The sequence below is a fragment of the Protopterus annectens genome, chromosome 6.part0, assembly GCF_019279795.1.
Source record: "Protopterus annectens isolate FY-2018-M chromosome 6.part0, PAN1.0, whole genome shotgun sequence".
Taxonomy (NCBI): domain Eukaryota; kingdom Metazoa; phylum Chordata; order Ceratodontiformes; family Protopteridae; genus Protopterus; species Protopterus annectens.
The window spans coordinates 440,512,421-440,534,654 of NC_056737.1; positions in this window are offsets into that span (position 1 = coordinate 440,512,421).

Below are 22,234 nucleotides of genomic sequence, written 5' to 3' on the forward strand. Positions count from 1 at the left end.
TAAATATGAATATTATAATAACAGAAGACTTTAACTGTGATTTTAGAGGCAAGTAAGCTGAGATCCCTCATAAAATCCTCCAAAGCTAGTTATGAAAACAAAATCACCACTGATTCTAGGGACAGCCACAAAGCATTCTATAGCTATGTCAAGAATCTCAATGGCAGCACTCAGATCTGCTCTGAGTTACAGCACAATGACACTAAATATACAGAACCAACTGATATTGCCAACATCTTGGCAGATAGGCTCAGTGCTAATTTTACCCCCCTCACCCCCCAAGGCCCATCATCTTATATATCGGAAGAATGCAAAGTTCCAGTAATCAGAGCTGCACAGGTAAAACCCTCACTCTCCAAAGCCAAGAACACAGCATCCATGGGACCTGACAACATCCCAGGCTGCCTTCTACATGAACTACAGAATGAACTGGCACCCCACCTAAGTACCATATTCAATCATAGCCTCACCTCAGGCTTTGTGCCCATTGAATGGTGCACCATGATGGTTATCCCACTCCACAAAGGGGGCCATTAGCATAACAAGCCTGGTCTGCAAGGCCATGGAACATATCATCATGGAACTCATAAACAAAGACATTGGAGAGCTCCAAACTCTGGAATCCACACAGTTTGGGTTTGTAAAAGGCAGATCACAGCTCCTAAACCTGATAGACTTCTTTGAAGTAGTCACCAAAGCCATAGATGAAGGTAAGGTGGTTCACACAGCCTATCTAGATCTCGCCAAGGCATTCAACACCATCCCCCACTCTGGAATTATAGATAAACTCACTAAACTAGGTATAAATCCCTATGTCACAAGATGGGTTGCCAACTGGCTTACTGACAGAACCCACACTGTGAAAGTAGCAGACTCCAAATCAGACTTCAGACTAGTGACAAGTGGAGTACCACAGGGTTCAGTCCTGTGTCCTCTCCTGTTTGGTATCTACTTCTCTGAAGTACAGGCTAACACAGAAGGTCTTTGGCTAACTAAATTCACAGATGATTGCAAACTAGGAGCCATAATCACTGACACAAATGCCTGATGTCAAAGCCATGGTCTCAAGCTCAATGCCAAGAAGTGCATTGTCATCTCCTTTCGTAAAAACTCTGCACCCATGAACTACCACATAGGCAGTAGTCTACTTAACACCAAAAGTGTGATAAGAGGCCTTGGGACACAGGTGAACAGTAGTCTCTCCTTTGATAATCACATCACCACAGTGGTCAGGAAATGCTTCTACATGGCACACCTCATCACAAAAGGTTTCTCATCCAGAATAAAAGAGGTCATTGTCCCCCTCTACTCATCACTCATTAGACCCATTATAGAGTACAATGCCCCTTTTGATATGTACCTCACAAGACATCTACAACAACTGGAAAGGCTGCACAAATACCTCACAAAGAGGATTACTGGCCTCAAACAGATGCCATATGCAGACCATCTCAAAAAACTCCAGCTTTACTCCGTCACATATCGCCTACTCAGAGGTGATCTCTGCCTAACATACAAAGCTATGTCAAACCCAGAGATGTTGGACATGCTCCACTTAAAGAAATCCCTCCAAGCTACATGCTCTAGGGACCTAAACCTTGTCACCACAATAAACATAACATGCTGGACGAATAGATTCCTGTCCCAGAGACTTCCCATACTCTGGAACAGACTACCTATCTATGTCAAACAGAGCTCCTCATTAGCACTCTTCAAGAAAAATCTTGATGATTGGATGGGTAATAGGAAATTCACCCTGAGGATCACTTCTGTGGTTCTGCTTGACAGGGCACAGGAAAATAATTTTCTTGGGTGACGAAAGCCAGGGTACCTTTTTGGTTAGGCTTGTATAGGCCCCAGGGCCAATAGCCTAGTACCTACCTATGAACCTATGAACCTAAGTGTAAAATGATAGAAATGATACAGGAAACATGTTAGAATTTCTAAGATGTGGTAAGCTAAAACTCTGGGACAAAAATTCATGGACTTACCAATGGGGTATGTATAGAACTGAAAAATATTATTTTGTTGTATCAGAAGGTTTAGTTATAGCAGAAGGGGAGGTAGTTGAAACAGGATTTTCTGATCATCCTCAAACATGGCTATAGATAAAGGAAAACAAGGAATATATAAAAATAGGCAAATGAATAAAAAGAATAAATGAGAAAACATGGAATGAAGAAGGAACGAGATTAGTGATACTGTTATAGAAAGATCACATTACTTTGAGCACATTTTATAAAAAATTGGTCTGAATGGTGGATGATATTTAAGGTAAAATTGATTTTCACAGTGGCATCATGATGTGAAAAAAGTAGAAAAAGAAAATATAAAATAACATATAATAATGCATTGGTAGATTTAGAACATAACGATAGAAAGTACTTTGACAAAGAATAAAAATTATACGAAAGAAATCAAGAAATCATACAAGAATTGTTATATAAGAAAATATATTTTTTACAAGGATAAAGAGAAGAAGTATCGAGTTACTTAAGCAGATTAGTAAAGTAAGATGGTAGTGTAATTACAGAAATAAAAGATGTAAAAGGAGAAATAAAAACAACTCAGGAAAATATTAAGAATAGTGTAGTACAATATGTATAAGAAATGTTTACGTGAAAAAAAGGTACTGAAAAATGGAAAGTAAAAATGTTAACAGAAAAAAATAATAAGCAGTTGGAAAAGGAGATTTTTTTATATGAGCTAGATAAAGTATTAGGGCAAATAAATATAGATTCAGTTGCAGGACCAGATGGAATAGGGTATAAAATGTATAAAAATGTAAGGAACTGGAAAAAATAGTTTTTATGATTTTGAATGAGTGGTTAAATTATTTTTTTGTATAAAGAATTATGTAGTGGAATACTTAAAGTCATATTGAAGAAGGAAGATAGAAGACAATTAAAAATTAGAGACCGATAGTACTGAGTAATAATGATTATAAGATCTTTATGGAAATAGTACAAAAGAGATTTGAAGCTAAAATGGAAAATATTATGGAAGATAGCATATATAGTATAAAAGGGAAGGAATGTCAAGAATTATTAATGATAGATGGATTGTGGATGATATTGTTAGAAAAGAAGAATCAGAAATCATGATAAGAGACCTTAATAAGGCATTTGATACAACTGAAAATTAAATCTTACAGGGAACAATGAAAGACTATAATATAAGTAAGAAAGGAAATTATATATGTCAGAGTATAACAATAATAAAGTAAAAATATTTGTAAATGGATGGTTAAGCCAAGAGTTGTATATGAAGAGTGATCTAAGGAATGGATACCCTAAGAGTTGTATACTCTTTGCATTAATTATGAATTGATAGTATGTGAAATAAATTACAAAATGAAGGTGGCAGGGTATATAACTCTTTGAGGGTTAAGAATTCCAGTTCTGTTAACATATGCAGATGACATTATAATAATTGCAAAAAAACAAAACTGGGATAAAGGAAGTAATAATTTGCACAAATGAGTATCTAGAGGTGATAGGGATGGCTTTAAATAAAGTTAAGGTTTAGGTGATGTAGTAAAGATAGGGGTATATACTTTACAACAAATGAAATGTTTGTGTTAACTGTGAAATTTGGGAATAAAGCTGTAAGTAGAATAAAATGGTAAAGAACAAGGGAAGAAATAAAACAAAACTGTCTTTTCTGGAGAACATATAAATTATTCAGAAAAAAAAGGCTTATTTGAAAAATGCAATACTGATGGGAAAATGGCATATTACCAAGTGTATTTATGTTGCTGGCACTAATTTAAAAGGAATTATTGCAGAAAGTGTTTTCATTTATATGGGATTCTAGATTAAACCCAGTAAAAAAGGAATTTAGTATGTAAATAAAGTGGAAGGATGTTTTGGTTTAATTAATCTAGTGGTATATGTTGCTTCATTAAATTTGGACAAAGTGCTAAAGTGAATAAATGAAAAATATGAGAGATTAGTAGTACAACTGTATGAATATAAGTATCCTAAATTTTGGGGTACGGTAAAAAAGACCAAAAGAGAAAAAGAATGGATAAATGAAGAAACAAAATGTTACCAAGAAACAATATTTTTGTGGAAAATAAAAATTGATGATATAGAAAAAGAAAGAGAAATATGGCATGGAAATGTAATGATAAAATATTACTATGCAAAACCACAGGAAAATGTAACAGATGAAAAAAATAAAGCTATAAGAATCAAACGGTGTAATCAGAAAGTAGAATGTCAACATTTTTTGTGGAGACTGATAATAGATACATTATTAGTAAAAGGAAGTATGCCACACAAAAAGAAAAGTGATGGAATATGTTTACATCATCAAGAAGCAGACAATTCTGAACATGTATTTTTGAAATGTAAAAGTCTAAAAAGATATGGGGAGAACAAGACAGAAGTGGATGAAATAAGCATGGATATGATTGAATATCGATATTATAAGAACAGAAGTAAAGAATATGTTATAAGAACAGATAAAAGTTATTTTATGTCATATGGCTTATGTGGAATGAAAGAACACATGAAATTATTTTTAATGTTAAATAGATTTTAGCAACAATATTAAGTAAAATCAGATGGTAGTTATAGAAAAAGGACTGGGGACCTAATAGGGATGAAACTTTAGTATTATTGTAAGCATAATTATGAATATGGGTACATATATTTGCACATCTAGATATTTGTACATCTGTAAATATGTAAATATGAGTTGTTTTTTTGTATATAAATACAGGACCCCTACTCTTTTTGATAGGTACCATGGTATCATTTACATTCACCTCAGCTACCACCAACACAACCAAATGGGACCTCAGTTTAACATCTCATCTGAGGATGATATACTTAGGCGTAGAACACTCCCCTTATGCTGTGATGCAGTGTCAACAGTTGAAATACCTGATGTGGAAAAAGCATCCAAAACCTTCTGCAATAAAAGTGAATGTGCTACCTATTGTTCCTGTGACATAATAGTAAACTTATGGAGCTGAGAAGAAAAATTAGAAATTATATTAAAATAATTAAAGATACTATGAAGAGCAGAAGTTTAAGAAGAGCAATAACTGGAATTATAGATGAGGAGTGTTAAAAACAGAAATTGATTATTTCTTACTTCAAGAAAACTTTGTGGGATAATTAGGAGGGGTTGTTGTGACAGTTTTTCTTCTGATTGCAAAGCAATTTGGATTGAAAAAGGTGATAATAATGATGTTATTAGAGAATTTAAAGGCATTAAAATATATTATAGGAGAGGTATCAATAAACAAATATGAGCTAACCCCAATTCAAGCAGATGAGACCTCAGTTTAATGTCTCATCTAAAGGAGGGTAGACTTAGGAGTGCAGCATTCTCACTCTTATGCTGTGTTGCAGTGTCAGTACTGGAAAAAATAAATCAAAGTACTTGGTGTAGGAATCAAACCCACACTCTCCTCATTTTTCAGGGCCAAAGACAAGTGTGGTACCTTTTGAGCCACAGACATATACCTCTGTACTAATACCGAGAATCGCCTGGCATCTTTGGTCTCAGATCTCAGTAGTACTAATAATGGAATAAATCATAAATTAATAAAAAACAAATGTTAAGAAGCTAGGATCTAGGCTTGTTTGGGAAACACTAATGACAGACACTCATATATGCAATCACTAGTGTGCAAATGGTTGACTTTTTTCCAGTAGAGTAGGTGGAATTGCCAGTGTACCAGGGATATACGTTTCTTCATGATGGTGTGGTCTTGTAGCTGATATATATATATATATATATATATATATATATATATATATACACACACACACACACACACACACACACACACACACACACACACACACACACACACACACACACACACACAGGGGGGTGTGGGGGTCAAGGGAGCTTTTCCCTGAAAAAAATGTTTTCTATAATTTTATTACCTCAGACTGCTCAATTCTGTACACTTCCAGAAGCTTTCACTCTTTTGTGATTGCAGTTGTTTGACAGGATCATAGATGAATCAAACACTTCTCAGGAAGCCATGCTGCAACATTACAGATAATATTATTTTGGTACTCATAAAGCCAATGCTATTAATGTTTTCACGGTTTAATGCATGTTCTTGTATTCATTTCAGACTGTTTACTTCTTCTTTCCATTACTTCTGAGCCTCTCATCATCCTTCTTTCTTGTACCTGGTGCTCTGTATTAACACAAAAAATTACAAAGAACCTCCAAAAGTCAGTCTTTGCTTTTAGCTTTCTGTCACATTACTATTTTCCTTAGTAAATATTAACTTACTTCAAATATGGACTGCAATCACCCACTTCTTTCCTCACTGCTCCTTCTATATAGCCTGTAATATGGTACTTAGGTTGGCATAGGGGCACAATTGACAAAACAGCTAAGGTTTTGCCTCAACGATGCATAGTGCAGGGTTTGGACCTCACCTGTGTACTTTGTGTGGAGTTTGCATGTCCTGCTGTTGTCTTCCAAAAGCATGCTGGGTGTTTCCACCTCTAGGGGGGAAGATTCTGTGATCAAACTCAAACTTCCTACTTTAACCTGAGAGACATACCAACAGAGTGGTACATATGGGGGTGGAGCTGTGTAGACCAACTGCTTTGTGGTGCTAGTAGTAGCCTAGTAAGTACCTATGACCCTATAAACTGATGATCTCAAACAGCTTGCTTGCAGAGTATGGAATGGATATAAAGCTGAGTCAGGTATGGAAATAAGGTACATAGAAAAAGCTGATGGTGGAATGCAAAAGGCCAGGATGTCACCAAAAGAATGGAGTTCAGGAAGAAGTTGGAGACAGAAATGACAGACCAGACTAAGAAATAAATACTTGCTGGCTAAACAACTGGGTAATAGAGCAGTCACCAAACAAAGGGTAAAGAATAAGGGGTCTATATTAGAAGATCAAAACTCCAAAAGAGCTAACGCTCTTTAATTGAATGCTAATACTGGAAACCACACAATATCAAAGGTATGGAACAGCGATTTTTTTTCCCAGGGAAAAAAATTGCTGGGCCGTTGTCAGGTCTTTGCCATTTCCTCCACTGTGGTGTGATCTCGGAGTTGGTATATTTAAGTAGGGGGTGTGTGGGGAGCATAGCCCCCCACATTGGGATGTGCGGGGGCAAAGCCCCCCACTTTATTTTGTCTTTGGATTTTTTTTTTGGAGCAGTGATTTTTTTCACTGGGAAAAAAATCACTGTTCCGTACATTTGATATTGTGTGGTTTTGGGTATTTGAGTTTGATTAAAGAGCATTCGCCCTTTTGGAGTTTCAATCTTCTAATATAGACCCAAGAATAAGGCATCATAGAAACTCTAACAGCTTCTGGAAAGTGACTCAGTAGATGGTACAAAGAAACTCTATCAGGATACCAGTCAAGACAGAAAGATGAAGACAGTCATTAGACACCATTTATAAGGAAAGCCAGCAATAATCTGATCAACAGTCCAGAGGACATCAAAGAAAGATGGAAGGGGAATTTCTAGCACCTTCTAAATGAAAACAAAAATCAACAGAAGCTGTAGTGCACCATGCACAGCCTGTGATGAAAGAAGAAGAAGAACCCATTCTAAAAGAAATAAGAATAGCAAAAGGAAAATAAAATTAGGGAAAGCAGAAAGCTCAGATGAGGCCATGGCAAGATATGGTCAAGAAGTTGGTTGAGTTAAGAAAGTAATGCTTAGTGAGGGTACACATCACAGTCTGGACAAAGAGAGAGACATATTCCACATGACTGAAGAATAAGCATTCTAGGGCCAGTGTGAGCCATGTACAAGACCAAATGGGACATTAACAACTGTGGGCAGTACAGCGGTAACATTTCTGTCACACTGGATGAAAGTATTGGGGATGATTAGTGATTAATGAATACACAGACTAGTAGAAACTAAGAGTGGAGATGAGCATTTCAGATTCAGATCAGGATGCAGCACAACCTACTTGATGTTTACAGTGAGAAATATAATGGAAAAGAAGTGGGAGATGAGAAAAGAATCCAACTGAGCATTCCTGAGCTTGAACAAAGCATAGGACAACGTCCCAAGAAAGCTGATTTGGGCACTCCTGTGATGGTTGAAAGTTCCCAAAACACTGATAGGGTTAGTGCAGGCTGTGTGCAAGGACCCAGAGACATAAGTATCAACTATATTTGGACTAAATAGAATATTTCCAAGGGGGAGTGGATGTGCATCAGAGTTCAGCTGTGAGACCACTGCTGTTCATACTGATGGAAGAATATATTAGCAAGCAGGTTGCAAGGGACAGATCAGCAAAGCTGGTGTAAGCAGATGACATGGCATTACAGTAAGACTGAACAGGAACTTCAACAAATGATGGGGGAATGGAAGGCAAAACTGAAGGCTCATAGGATGTACAGACAAAACTGTTGTCATGGAGGCAAAATGGGGGAATCCAAAGAAGCCTAAAACTGGATAGAAGGAAAAATAGTACAGCAAGTTAACAGCTTCAAGTATCTTGGAAGTGTGGTTGAGGAGATGGGAGGTCAGAATATGGACTTCAATGCTAGAATTAAAGGTGTTGCCATAACAACAGTCTTGTCTATGCACTACTTTTTTCTGAAAGAGTAGGTATAATGAAAACGCTGGAAAGGAAAGGTGGGACAGTGGGGCTGACAAAGGAGTTTAAGTTAAAAGTGAAGGAAGTAAGTAAACTTAGAATGAAACAGTTTTTAAAGGTCAAGGCAAAAGTGCTTTGCTGGGATAAGGTAGTTACAGTAATTATAAATGCGATATAGGTGACACATGAGGTATTCATAAAAATTATGGATGGTAGGTAGATTATTTGGCAAGGAAGGGATGTATGGAAGACTGAGACTGTAGACTGTAGGTTGATAAAAGACTGATCAAATGACAATTGCTCATGCTTTAATGGTGTAGGGAATAACAGCTGGCATGTTACTGTACACTCCACACATCAGCATTGTGTTGGTTCTTGAAATGCATTGTTTTATATGTTCACCAACCTAGAAGGTGTTCAAAACAGTGATATGAGCAATAGTTCTGTACTGTACTGAAACCTAGGCAGTGAAGCTACAGGTGACGGTGATAAAGTGTCTGACTCTAGCATTCTCACTGTGGGACAAGAGAAGAAATGGTAACATCAGAAAAGAAGCCATATAGCTCCAATTACAGGCCAAATTGCAGTAGTTTGGAACATTTGCAGGAATGTAGCAGATGATTGTATGCAGAAGCTCTGGGTGAGACATGAAGAAGGCAAAAAGAAATGAGTTAGGCCAAGACTTGGATGGCTTGCATAAGAGAAGACCTGAAACACTCAGATGTGACTACTAAAGAAGGTAATATAGAATGGAACTGAAATGAGACAGTTGTTCATCAAATGTAGAAGAAAATGAAAAAAAGATGGATGATGATGATGGTGAAGTTATCCAACCTCAAACTTCCTGGAGAAAGTTAGAGACAGGTTTCATATATATTTTTTTCTGACTGCACTTTCTGTGACTTGTAGTAACATCAATGTGGGAATAATAAATTAACAAGGTGCTGGGAGTGTGCCCCTGACAAAAATGCTTTTTTTGTGTGTTTTGCATTAAGATGTATTAGCCCATGAGCAATATATCTGTGAGTATATGTATTTGAAGGTATGTGTATTTGGGCAGCCATTTCTGTGCAGGTTTTTGCTTGGTACTTGTAGTAGTACAAGTAATGTGATATTGAGGAGTGGCAGTGACTCCAAGACCAAAGCAGATAAAGAGTATTAATTGACTCAATAAGGGTGAAAAGGGGTTTACAAGAGTTTTTTCAGGAAATGGGAGGTAAAAGAATGGAGTGCATAGATGGAACTGAAGGAAGATTTAATTGTGTAGGAAACTTACTATGTAATACGTGCAACTGGGATATTTCAAGAGAGAGATGAAGGTAGGTAGGCAAGGTATGTATATCTCTAGTCAACCACAATCCTATAACATTAGCTTTGAACAGTGAAAAGTAAATGCTGAAGGGTATTGTACTCAAAAACTGGTCTTATCAGTAAAGGAATAATTACTTCTTTGGACCTTTGTGATATTGCTTTTGTAATTAGCTCTGATAAATAAAAGAAATTCCTGACAACTGTTGTCGTATATTGGTCAAAAGAGAGGGGGCTATTATCCCAAGTTCCTAGGTTCCTGACTACATTTTCATTTTGTAGTGGTGTGTTTCTAAACAGTATGATGACAGGGGATACTTCCAACCAAAAGTGATGATACTAAACTTTTTAGCATTTAGTTTGAACCCAGTTTTAGTACTCCAAGAGTTTACTAGGGCAGCACAGTGGTGCAGTGGTTAGCATTGTAAACTCACAGAAAGAGTTTCTCCGGTTCGATTCTTGGCTGGGGTGCCTGCTGTGCGGAGTCTGCATGTTTTCCCTGTGTCATGTGGGTTTCCTCCAGGTGACCTGTTTTCCACCCATATTCCAAAGACTGCAGCAGGTGGATTGGCCTCTCTAAATTGGCTCTAGGTGTGAGTGTATGTGTGAGTGTGTGGTACATCCTCCAGTGAGGAGGGTTGGTCACCAGACTGGCAACTTGACCCTGTAAAACTGTAACCACTACAGAAACAATGAGTGCCTGGAGAGCGCTCATTGCCCAATGTGCTGAGCAGCATGGATGGAACTGAGAGAGAGAGAAGAGTTTACTAAGGGGAGTTTTTCCTGGAGGTTTTGGGTGTCATAGGTTGACTTAACAACTACTCCCCATTTGCTGTTGTCTGCAAACCTTGTAAGCCAGAGGTCTTGACTCTTTTCTTGGAGGTCTCAGAATTAAATATAAAAAGGACCAAGTCCTGAAGGACATTGCTGTTCACGTCATGCTAATGAGGCTCCAGCAACTTGCACTGGGTGGGTTCAATTTTTTAGCCAGTTTGCTATCCATCTTATGACATGTGGGTATATTTTTTTTAAATCATTTTACTTCTGTATGATGCAAGCATGGGTAATGGTGTTGAAGCTCTTGGCAAAGTCAAGATAGACCAGATGCACTGTGTTGCTACTATGTACAGCTTGCATAACATTTTTGAAGAAGTTTACAAGATTAAATAGGTAGGATCTAGCCTTGATAAAGCCAAACTATTGGGGGTCAAGTCTAATAGGATTCTTGATATTGTAGTTAATGTCAGTTATAATACATTCCATGGCTTTGTATATGTGGCTTGTAAGGCTGATAGGTCTGTAATTACCGGGGTTGGTTATAATGCTGCCCTTATGGGGAGGCATCACCACAGCAGTGCATCACTTGTGTGGGACAAAACTAATAGTTAAACATAGGTTAAACAGTTTAGATAGTCTATCTAGAGGGGCATATTTAATGCTGCTAATTAGGCAATCATTTATATTATAATTTATTATTTATTTATTTATTTATTTATTTGCAGTTTGTTAAAACTCATTCCCTCCAGTACAAGTCTTTTGAATGTGTACCTTTAACTCCTAGTGGGTCTGGTCTGAACCTTTAAAAATGAAGTTATCACCTTACAATTCTAACAAATGCTCATTGATAGAGGTCAAATATCAGTACAATTGTGTTTGCCATCATGAATGCTTCAAGATAACATATTCTGATACCTTGTATGTAGTATGGTTTTGGAATTATTAATGCAAGTATGAACAAGTAATATTTGACGCCTAGAGGACCAGTAGGAGGTAACTGCAGAAACACCTGGAGACGTCACTCGGATGTAATGAGTTAACCGGGAGAGTCAATAGGGCAGAGATGAACCCTTTTTCAATGGAGGCTTGGGGAGAAAAGCTCCATGTACATACATATAAAACAAAAATCAACAGGAATTATTACAGAATTAATACAAAATATTACAAAAGCAATATCAGCAAAGTTAATACAAAACTATCGCACAACCCTAACATTAACAAAATCATATTGATGTAGTGATAATAATAACAATGGATTTTTATAGTATACAATAACAATAAGTTCTAAACAACCTGAGGTGATAAGTATTCTGTTTTGTATGGAATGCTAATGCCTTCATTATGTAAGGCATAAAAGGGAGTAAGTAATTGCTAGAAAGAAGTAAAGGAGAAAAAAAAAACATAGCTAGTGTTAGGTAAAATTTTGGCAGAGAAAGGTTAGAGGAAGAGAAAAGTAAATGGACAGGGGTTAGAGGGGTGAGATCAGGAGCATTCCCAAGTAGAAGAGAGATACGAGTGAAGCAACATCTTAAAAGAGGAGAGGTTTTGGGTAGTTTGGATATGGGGAGGAAGTGAGTTCCATTTTGTGCTAGGGAAAATGACAATAGAAGTTGCCCAGGAGTATGTAAGGGTTTGTACACTTCAAGGAGATTCTGATTTTTGGACCTAAAGGATTGATCAGGGAGATGCATAATGAGGATGTCACATATGGATGCATCACAATTGCTCAGTTTTAGCAGCTTGAGCTGACAGTTGTTCTTGCGGTTTTGCTATAGCCACATGAGATCTGTGTCTTACAGTTCAAACTGTAATGCATTTTGCTTGCTGTAATCCTGCAGCTTTCCAGGCAAATTAAATTTTTTTCCTACCTGCCAATGATGTTTTTTCTCCAAGATACAACAACCTCAGGGTAAGAATAAAGAAAGGAGGAGCTGTGGTCAAAGTCCTCCATATGGTGAAGAAGAGGGGTTAACTCCTAAATATTTGTTTATTTTACTGCTCTTTAGGCTGTTTCTCTTGTCTGTAACTTGATATGCCAGTTGAGTGTTTGCTATTGGTTATGAGGAATTGCTGCTAAGCAACTATGAATTAAGCTTGAAAAAATTTTTTTTTACTACTTCCCATGGCTTTGCCATTGGCTCATAACTTGACAAACTTGAATGGATGTGCTATGAGAGTTTGTATATTCAGCCTTTGAGTTACAAGCAATTGATACCAAGCAGATGTGATATAAGCTCAGATGTTTAAGGAGTAATAGTGGATTTGTTGACATCACAGATTGGTATATCCACAGTGGCAGTGACATGAGGGTAGTACAGTTTTGGGTATGTCTGCATGGCTGACTGTGATGTGTGCATCTATTCCAGTGGCACTTACATATATCAGGATACATATGTCTTCTGCTAGAGGTGCTTCTTAGGCACTAGACCTGGTATGTCTCACTTCATCCACCCATCCACCCATCCACCCATCCACCCATCCCTCCATCCTTCCATCCACCCATCCATCCATTACCCCTTCTTCCCATTTTTGCACATGGTGTTGAGGTGTCACTTCAAGAATGACAGATATCTAGAGCCAAGCTTTAGACCACTGGGTGGGTAGCCCTGCCACTATAGTCTGGCATGTCTCACTCCAGTTACTAGTATATAGTTTTCATCATGTTTATATCTGCAAAATGTTTTTTTTTCTTTGATTTTCTGGTATTCATGGTGACCATGCAAGCAGCATAGTAAAGACCAGACGCCTATACTGTGTACATTGCTAATTGTAGCTGCAAAGGGTGCCTTATCATGTAAGAGTTCTGCATGCATATACAGAGCCAGATCAAGGACAAATAGGACACTAGACAAGGTAATGGACTGCCCCCCCATAGCCATGTCAGTATCACATTCATTGATCGTATCTCCCCACTTACCATAAAACACTATTCAAAGTTGCCAGTGAGCATATTATTTTCCTCTTTACTTTTACAATGATCACATAAATTTGTCTCTAATTAAAAAAATTGTTAAACATTTTACAGCAAAAATACCAATAGCCATTTGATGATCAAAACAAAACAATCTCACATTGAAACAAACTTAGAAACAGTAAACTTCTCTTCCTTTGAATTTAAGGAGCACGCTTGACACTTCAATATGCAGTTAACAAATTCTTTATTCAGTGTCAAAAAAGAACTACTGCTTTGACTCATAGCCTTCTAAGGTTCTCTTACTTAGAAACTCACATTTACTGAAAATGTATCTTGCACTTTATAAAGCCATATGAGACATGATGGAATTTATAGTCAATTAGCATATAGTGAAGCACTTACTAGCAGCCACCTGCAGGATGCAGGAATTTAAAAGAGAAATGTGTAATGCAATTGCTAATAACTTGGGACAACCTACTGGACACAAGTGTCCTTTTTTAGTGACAGCCCAGGAGCACTCTCTAGTGAATGGACTTGGTTAGACTCACACACTAGACAAACTAAAGCTGAGAGAATCAAACTATGTCCTACATGGAAACAACTCATTAACAACTTGTAGTTTTACTCATCTGCATTAAGTACCAGGCAGGCTGTTATAGCCCAACACAGTGTAATTCACACCTGTGTGCCTGCAAAAAATAAATAAGTAAATAAAATAATAATAAATAAAAAAGTTAAATTAAACATGCAGTCACAGTTAATATTTTAGCATTACACTCGTATATTTTATTCTGTCCAGCTTATTCACAGCCAAATAATAAATACAGTGTAAACAAAATAATGAAACCAAGGATCATACCCCCCCAAAAAAAACAACATGTTTCATATAATGATGCTCTTGCTACATGAATTGCTGATTTCCTTATTTTACTCTATAAGTACTTTGGGATGCAAGAACTAAGTATTTATACACACATACTTGAGTGGGTGCACACACACACACACACACACACACACACACACACACACACACACACACACACACACACACACACACACACACACACACACACACACACACACACACTCACACGTGACCATCAATTACAGCCAGTTGTATGACTGTACACATTGAGATGATTGCAATAAATTGAATGAACGATTACATAAATAATGACTGAGAAGTGTATTTCAGTTCACTGTTATGAGAACCACACAGTGTAACCCATTGCACCAGCATGTCCTCACAAGTTCTTAGCTCAGGAATCATGGAAAAAGACACATAAAACAGGAACAATTTTTAAATATTTCTAGTAAGCACTTAGAATGTTTCTAGAATAACAACCTTTGCATTAGCAAGCATTTTTAAAGGACACAAAGTGTGAAACATACACATCTGTCATTATTTAGTGACTACAATCATAACAATTTGCTGGAAAGCCGCACACTTTGAAAGGAACAGACCAAAATACTTTTCATCTTCTTTGGGAATTCTGGACACAAGTAAAAATAATGAGGACAAAAGCACAACAAGGGACAAAGTCTAAATATTATATTATTTAATATATTTGTTAGCCAGGTAAACCTACTAGAGAAAGTGTCCCTTTTCAGAGATAACCCAGGAGCACTGTCTGAGTGACTCACCCAAAGCAGGCAAATGGAGATAGAAGGGTTCAACCTTCTGCTTTAGATTATAGGAAACCATTTGTTAGCATCTCAGAGCCTTAAGTGCTAGAAAACTCTAGCTCACTTAAAACGTTATATGAAACTCTAATGACTGGCATTATTGACTGACTATAATCTTCAGTGATTTGTCAGAAAAAAAGTTAACAAAAGTTTGACAGTTGGTACAGAGGATTAAGGATCCAAGCTCTTAATAAGCTGTCTTCTGTAGTTAAGGGTACAAGGTTTGAGTCTTTCTACTTCCATTTGCTTACTATGTGACTCTGAGCAAGTCACTTAACTAGACAGTGCTCTTGGTTTGTCTTATTTAGTTAATAAACAAATAGAAAAAAATGATGACTGTAATTATCAGTGACTGGTTAGAATGTTAGGGCCTATTTGGAAGTATTCAGGTCTGAGCTAATCAGGTCTAAGTTGGAGGTGTTCAGATGTGAAGTTGTGGTGTGACATGCAGACACAAACACAGTTTTCCCATTGACACACAGTAATGGATATTTTTCCTCACAAGCAAAAATACCACCAGGGTTAAATTTGAATAGAATGCTGCTCACTTGAGTGAATCCAGCTTGTAAGTTTCTCCACAAGTAAAAATATGTTTTACACTTATGAATGTGAAGTATGACTCCAGTTGTCCCATATAATGCATGTTTGAATGGCTCCAGCTGAAGAAGTGCATGCTTTGGCTGCAAAGCTCCACAACGTATCTCTCATTGACTCAAATGTAGAGCCATTGAGAGAGACTTTCTGGAGCTTTTCACCTGACAAAACAGAGCAACCAATTGATTGTAATCGGGAAGATGGTTACAGTGAGCCATTTTTCTTTGTTAATGATTATGGGATCCTCTCCCCTCCCAGCCAGCACCTGGGCCCTAGGCAGCAGCCTAGGTTGGGTCTATATCATGTTGTCGAACTCTTAAAAATTCGAATGTCATATGGCCGATACCATATGATCGAACTTTTAAAAGTTTGAACGTTTCAACGGAGATCTCTGTACAGTTTGGAATGGGAAGATTTCTCTTTTCTGCACTGTAGTGTGATCTCGGAGTTGGTATATTTAAAGAGCGGAGGGTGTGGGCGGGCTTGCCCCCCCTGGTTAAACTGTTCAGGTAGGTTTTTTTTTTATTACATTTTTGAACTTTTAAAAGTTCAATCATATGGTGTTGACCATATGATGTTCGAACTTTTAAAAGTTTGATTATGTAATATAGATGCGCATAGGTTATCTTGTGCTGGATTCAGCCTTGTGTATACACAAGCATTATACAGGTGATACATGGTGTGTGATAGTATATTCATAATACTGACCACATTAGCTAATTTGTCATATAGGATCCATAGGATTAGGATATCTAATGGCTGAATATGTAATAAAAATTGCATTTGTGCATCAGGGTATTGCTTTGTCACTTGACACTGCTAAGGTGGAATATGCAACATCATAAAAAGTGAGTGGATTTGCAAGGAAGTGTTAATGGACAACTTACAGTAAAGAAGTACCTAAACTTCCAGTGATTCTACTAATGTATGACCAGGATAAAGGAATAGCTGCCATATACAGTGTTTCACATGGCATAGTTGTATCAGACTTGGATAGTACAGAGAAGATGCCACAATCAGACACTATTTCTTTTTTTTTCTCAAAAAATGTTTTATTTTTTCAAATACAGTTCAATAAATTCCATAGTATTTGTATATAACATCTTAAATAACTATGTACACTATTTACGTCAGCCTGACACTACAATAGAGCTCAATATGTACAATTACTTTATAGGTATAACAATCCAGTTATCAGAGTATATCTGTTCAGTTATTGTAAAGTGTCAATCAATGATAAGACTTTTTTCCATGGATTGTTGATAAATGGCTTAGGATGAATCCTTAATTCTTTAATTTTAATTTCCAACAATGCTGTGATCTTAAGTGGGCTGTAGAAGTCTTCCAAAGTCGATATTGTGTTTGTATTCCATCTTCTTTGTCATACACTTCCTTGAGGTTGCAAGTATTGTCCATACTAGATACATATTTGACTCATTCAAATGAGGACCTTTGTACACATTTAATAATGCTAGAGCTTTAGATAAGTTAAATGATTCATTAAATAAAGCTTGTAAAAAGTTTTTAATACCATTCCAAAATGGCTTAATTTTAACACAGTCGAAAAAAATGTGATTCCAATCTGCATTGTGCATTTGTTCACACCTCCAACATATTCCCTTAGTGGAAGAATTAATTTCAGTAATTCTATCTGGAGTTAAGAATGCTCTGTGCAAGCATTTCCAATTAAAAACTTTCCAGTATTGTGTAAAGGATGTATGTTGTATTGATAATAAAATATTTGATTTAATTTCTTCAGTTAGCTGTAATGACTGTCCTTTTGTTATATAATTCCAATATGAGGATTTGGGTGTTGTTTTATAATTTATCAATATCTTGTAAAATTTCTAAATAATATTTCCCATGTCATAATCATTATATATGATTCATATAGGTATTTTGTAAGTTTAAGTAATTCTTTAAATGAAGAATTACTAATTATTCTGCATAAATCTTGCAAATAAGTCTGAATGCTTTGCATAGTTAGCCAATCTTGTTGTGGAATTCTGTATGTTGTTTCTATTGTTTGCATATCCAGAACTTTTAGTTCTTTGATGCATTGAAACCAACAAACAAATCCTTTCTGTTTCTAGGAATTAATTATTTCTCTGTATATTTATGTGGATAGCTCTTTGTAACTATAAATGGTGTTAAAAGATAAAACCAGATTTTTAAATCTATATTTGCATTAATAATTTTTCTAAACGAGGCAATGTAATAATTAATCATACAAGTTTTATGGGCTTAGTTGTGTTATATTATATACTAATACATAATATGTGCCATGGCAAATTGTTTTTATCTGTTATTTGAAATTTCTTTTGTAAATCAAATTCATTTATTGATATTACAGTTAGTAATTCTTTCCAATTTACAGAATAATTTGGACTTATCCAATCTGAGATTGTTTTAGATATTGATGCTTTTATATATGTTTCTAAATCAGGAAAGTTTAATCCTCCCTGTTTCCATGGTCTGATATGATGTATTAAAGCTATTCTGTTTCTTTTGGGAAACCATAAACATTTTTTTAGGCATTAGTTTATTTATTTGAGTATATTCCTTTCTGGTAACAGTTGTATTGCCAAAGCTATATATAGAATCTTGGATAGTAAAACCATTTTTATTAACTGTAGTCTATCTTCAAATGTTAATATTATTTTGTTTCACTTTTCCACATAGATTTTAATTGCATTTCTGATATTATTGTATTTTTTAGACTAATTCATTATTATCTTTGCATAACTTAATTCCTAGATATTTTAAGGTAAATTTTTGTTTCCCTATAATGTGATTCCCCTTCATCTGCAATTTTTTTTTTATTTAAAAATAAAAAAATAGATTTTGATTTATTGAAATGTAGTCCTGAAGTCCTGTAAAACATGTCAATTAAAATATCTAATTCTTGTAATTTCTCTTTTTTATTGGATAATGTTAATAATATGTTATCAGCAAAGAGCATTACTTTATAATTGTATTGTTCATAAACACCTATTCCTTTGATTTTTGTATTGTTACATATTTAATCTGCCAGTATTTCAATAGCCAAAGCAAATAGAATCGGTGACAAGGGGCATCCTTATTTAGTACCCTTTGTTATATGTATAGATCCAGAGGTGAAAGGACCTAGCTTAACATATGCTAAATTATTTCTATATATATATATTCTTTAGTAGATGAACAAAGGAAGAAGGAAATTCAAATAACACCAGCATTTTGAATAAATAGTCCCGATTTAGGGACTCAAAGGCTTTCTCTATATCTAAGCCAATTAGGAGTGTTTCTTTATTTTCTTTATTAACATAATCTATAAGAGAAATTATCATTTTAATATTGTCATGTGTCAGACACTATTTCTGATATAGTGGTATACCTAGACGGGAAGAACATACCTTGGATATCAAGGCATTCCTACATGAGGGAGGCATATAATTTAGCAAGCTAGACAGCTACATGGACATTGCTAGAAGTGAGGGTTCCACTACTAGTGCAGTAGCATTAGTCAATGTAATACAGGCATCTGTGCAATTTGAAGCATCATACTGGCCATAAAGCTGTATGCACATGCATGATGCCAGATTAGTTACCTACTAAGTACAAAAGGCTCCTCTTGCACAAGACCAGCTCCTGTAGATTCACTGTCCTACTATGTTATGCTAAGCAGTAGCTATTGTGTTTCTGTAAGTGTGCCTGTGCAGCAAGCACCATACTCTTGGCTTCAGCTGTGATGTTGTCCATGTGGTTGTGGTGTGGTTACAATTTAATGAGGTTAATGGATGCCACAGTAGCCATTTAACAGTAAAAGAAGATGATTAAGACTATTATTTGTTAATAAGCTGTGCCATGTTTTCCAGAGTTTGATTAACTGTATGAATCTGAGCAAGTCACTTATTCAGAAAGAGCTCCTGTACTGAGTTAACAAACGCAGATATAGCCAGGCTGGCTGAGGCTGTTCAGTACTCACTTGCCAGTGTTTTGTTCATCATCAGGCTTACCATGACACACCTTGCATCTTCTAGTAGAATAGGAGTTTGTTTTGCTACATACATTATTGTACCCAACGTTTCTACTGAGCATATGCTGTGCTTCTGCAGAGGTGCTATCCTGTTTAGAGACAGGTAGGCCTCTTATACATATGCTTCCTCTGATAATGTCTTCACAATGGATTACATGAAGAAGCTCTGACTAACCCTTAGAGTATAGCATAGCAGGGGACAAGTAGCCACATGTGTGTGTTAACTACACAAAAGTATGAGCAGATGTAATACTGTATATCTGCTGACCCTAGCATTATCACAGTTTGGTTATGCCCCATGTGGGTGTATGCTGTACATATCAAGATAGAGTATGCCTGTGCATATATATCGTTAAAGGATGCTGGATTTGTACAATATGCATTACATGTACATTAGTCATTACACATTGTGGTCTTCAGCTTTTATAAGAGATACTTGTTGTATCTCACTTTAAGATATGCTTAGTAGGAGGTACACATGTACACTGTTTATGCAGTTTGCAGTCAATGCACAAGTCCACCAAACTTTCACAGCTTGGGTTTACATCATCTAGTGCATGACAGATCACATGAGTAGTCTATCCTGATTCTCATTATTTGTCTTACCCTGGCTGACACCATCATATATACTCATGCTGGGCATTGAACATCCATGGATTCAGAATGCTGGCTGTTTACTCTTCACCATATTATGCAGTAAAGTACCACTGAGGAACATTCTGCTGACATAGTCTGAGGTATTTATTCAGGTGTTTAGACACTCTGTGTCATTTTGGTAATGTTTGGCTTTGTGCCTTGTTATACTTCTCTATCATTTAGATTTGGGGATTCCAATCTGGGAAAATCATCCTCAGGCTTTTTGGGTAGATGGCATCATCTGCAGAATAGAAGGTTACATATGTTGAATGCCTTTGATGGACATCTTCAGCAATATTGTGATTCCTTGCCCCCCCCCATGATATATTACTTCTACCCTTGCTGTTCATTCCAGCATGCCCATGTTAGTCTGCATCAATTAGTACCACTGTGTCAGCTGCATGTATATGTGTGTACTCACCATCAGCACTGTGTCCCTGTGGTATGATTCAATTGGTGAGTACTTCATACGATTTGCACATCTGCTGTATGCTCACTTAATACATAGTTTCAAGGTATCATATACAGAAATTCATGATTATACTTGCAGGTGATAAGTGGTATTCCATGTTTATCTCATCATCCCAAATACCTATGTATGACATTGACAACAGTACAGGTTCAGTGCATTATGCCTAGCAGCAACAGTAGACCTACTACTTCCTCAACAACTTGTAGAACTGTTCAACATTCCTGGGAGTTCTCCCTTTTTTACAGCATGCACCTGAGGACTGCAACTAGTGCTCTATTGGGGTCCCTATTAGAACCATGAAAGTTTAAAAAATTGAACGACTGAAAAGCAGAATATTCAGCTATTTGAGATCTGTTTTCAGAGATCACAGTACAGTGAACATCGGAAAATTTGCCCTTTCCTCACTGTAGTGTGATCTCGGACTTGGTCTATATAATTAGCAGGGCGTATGGGGGGTGCAGTCCCCCACAAAACCAATTTCAAGTAACTGAATATTCAGCTTTTTAGCCGTTCAATTTTTTAAACTACCATGGTTCTAATAGGGACCTATATTGCTCTATATGCAGATGGGTGGGAGATGCTTATAGCTCCCAGAGTAATACTCTGGTAACCATGACAAAGAGGGCTATGAAAACATTGATTGGCAGGCTTTCCAGACTCTCTCATAGGGGTCAGGTCATACATAACATATATTGCTGATATGGTACAGAGCGGTTCTGTCAATATTGTCCTGTCTGGTTACAATAACAAAGCATTGCTTAAAAGGAATCTTTATGGAGCAATGACAGTATATCTCAGAAATATTAATTTCATGATTAAAAAATCACTTGGACAACAACATACATAATTTTACACAGCACTGAATCCGAACTCTATTTTTGTAATACTGAATATATCATCTACCATTGTTTATAAAATCCACTTAAATCCTTAAGCTGTAATAACTGAATACTTCAATGTACATTACATTTTCATTTCTAACATATTTTCACAAAACTAACTACAGTCTTCTAAACTTAGCCTAACATATACATTCAGTTAATCTGCATTGCCAATTTACTAACATTTTATCCATCTTACTTTTTATAACTATTAGTGAACGTACCTTATATCACTTTATTAATATATTCATCAAATGTTTACATTGTACTTATTACTGTCCTTTGTTATATTTAATTTCCTGCATTTTTCCATTGTCTAATTTGTAGATCTCTCTCTGGATTACTGCTGCAAAGGGACCACTATGTTGACCATGTCTGTCTAT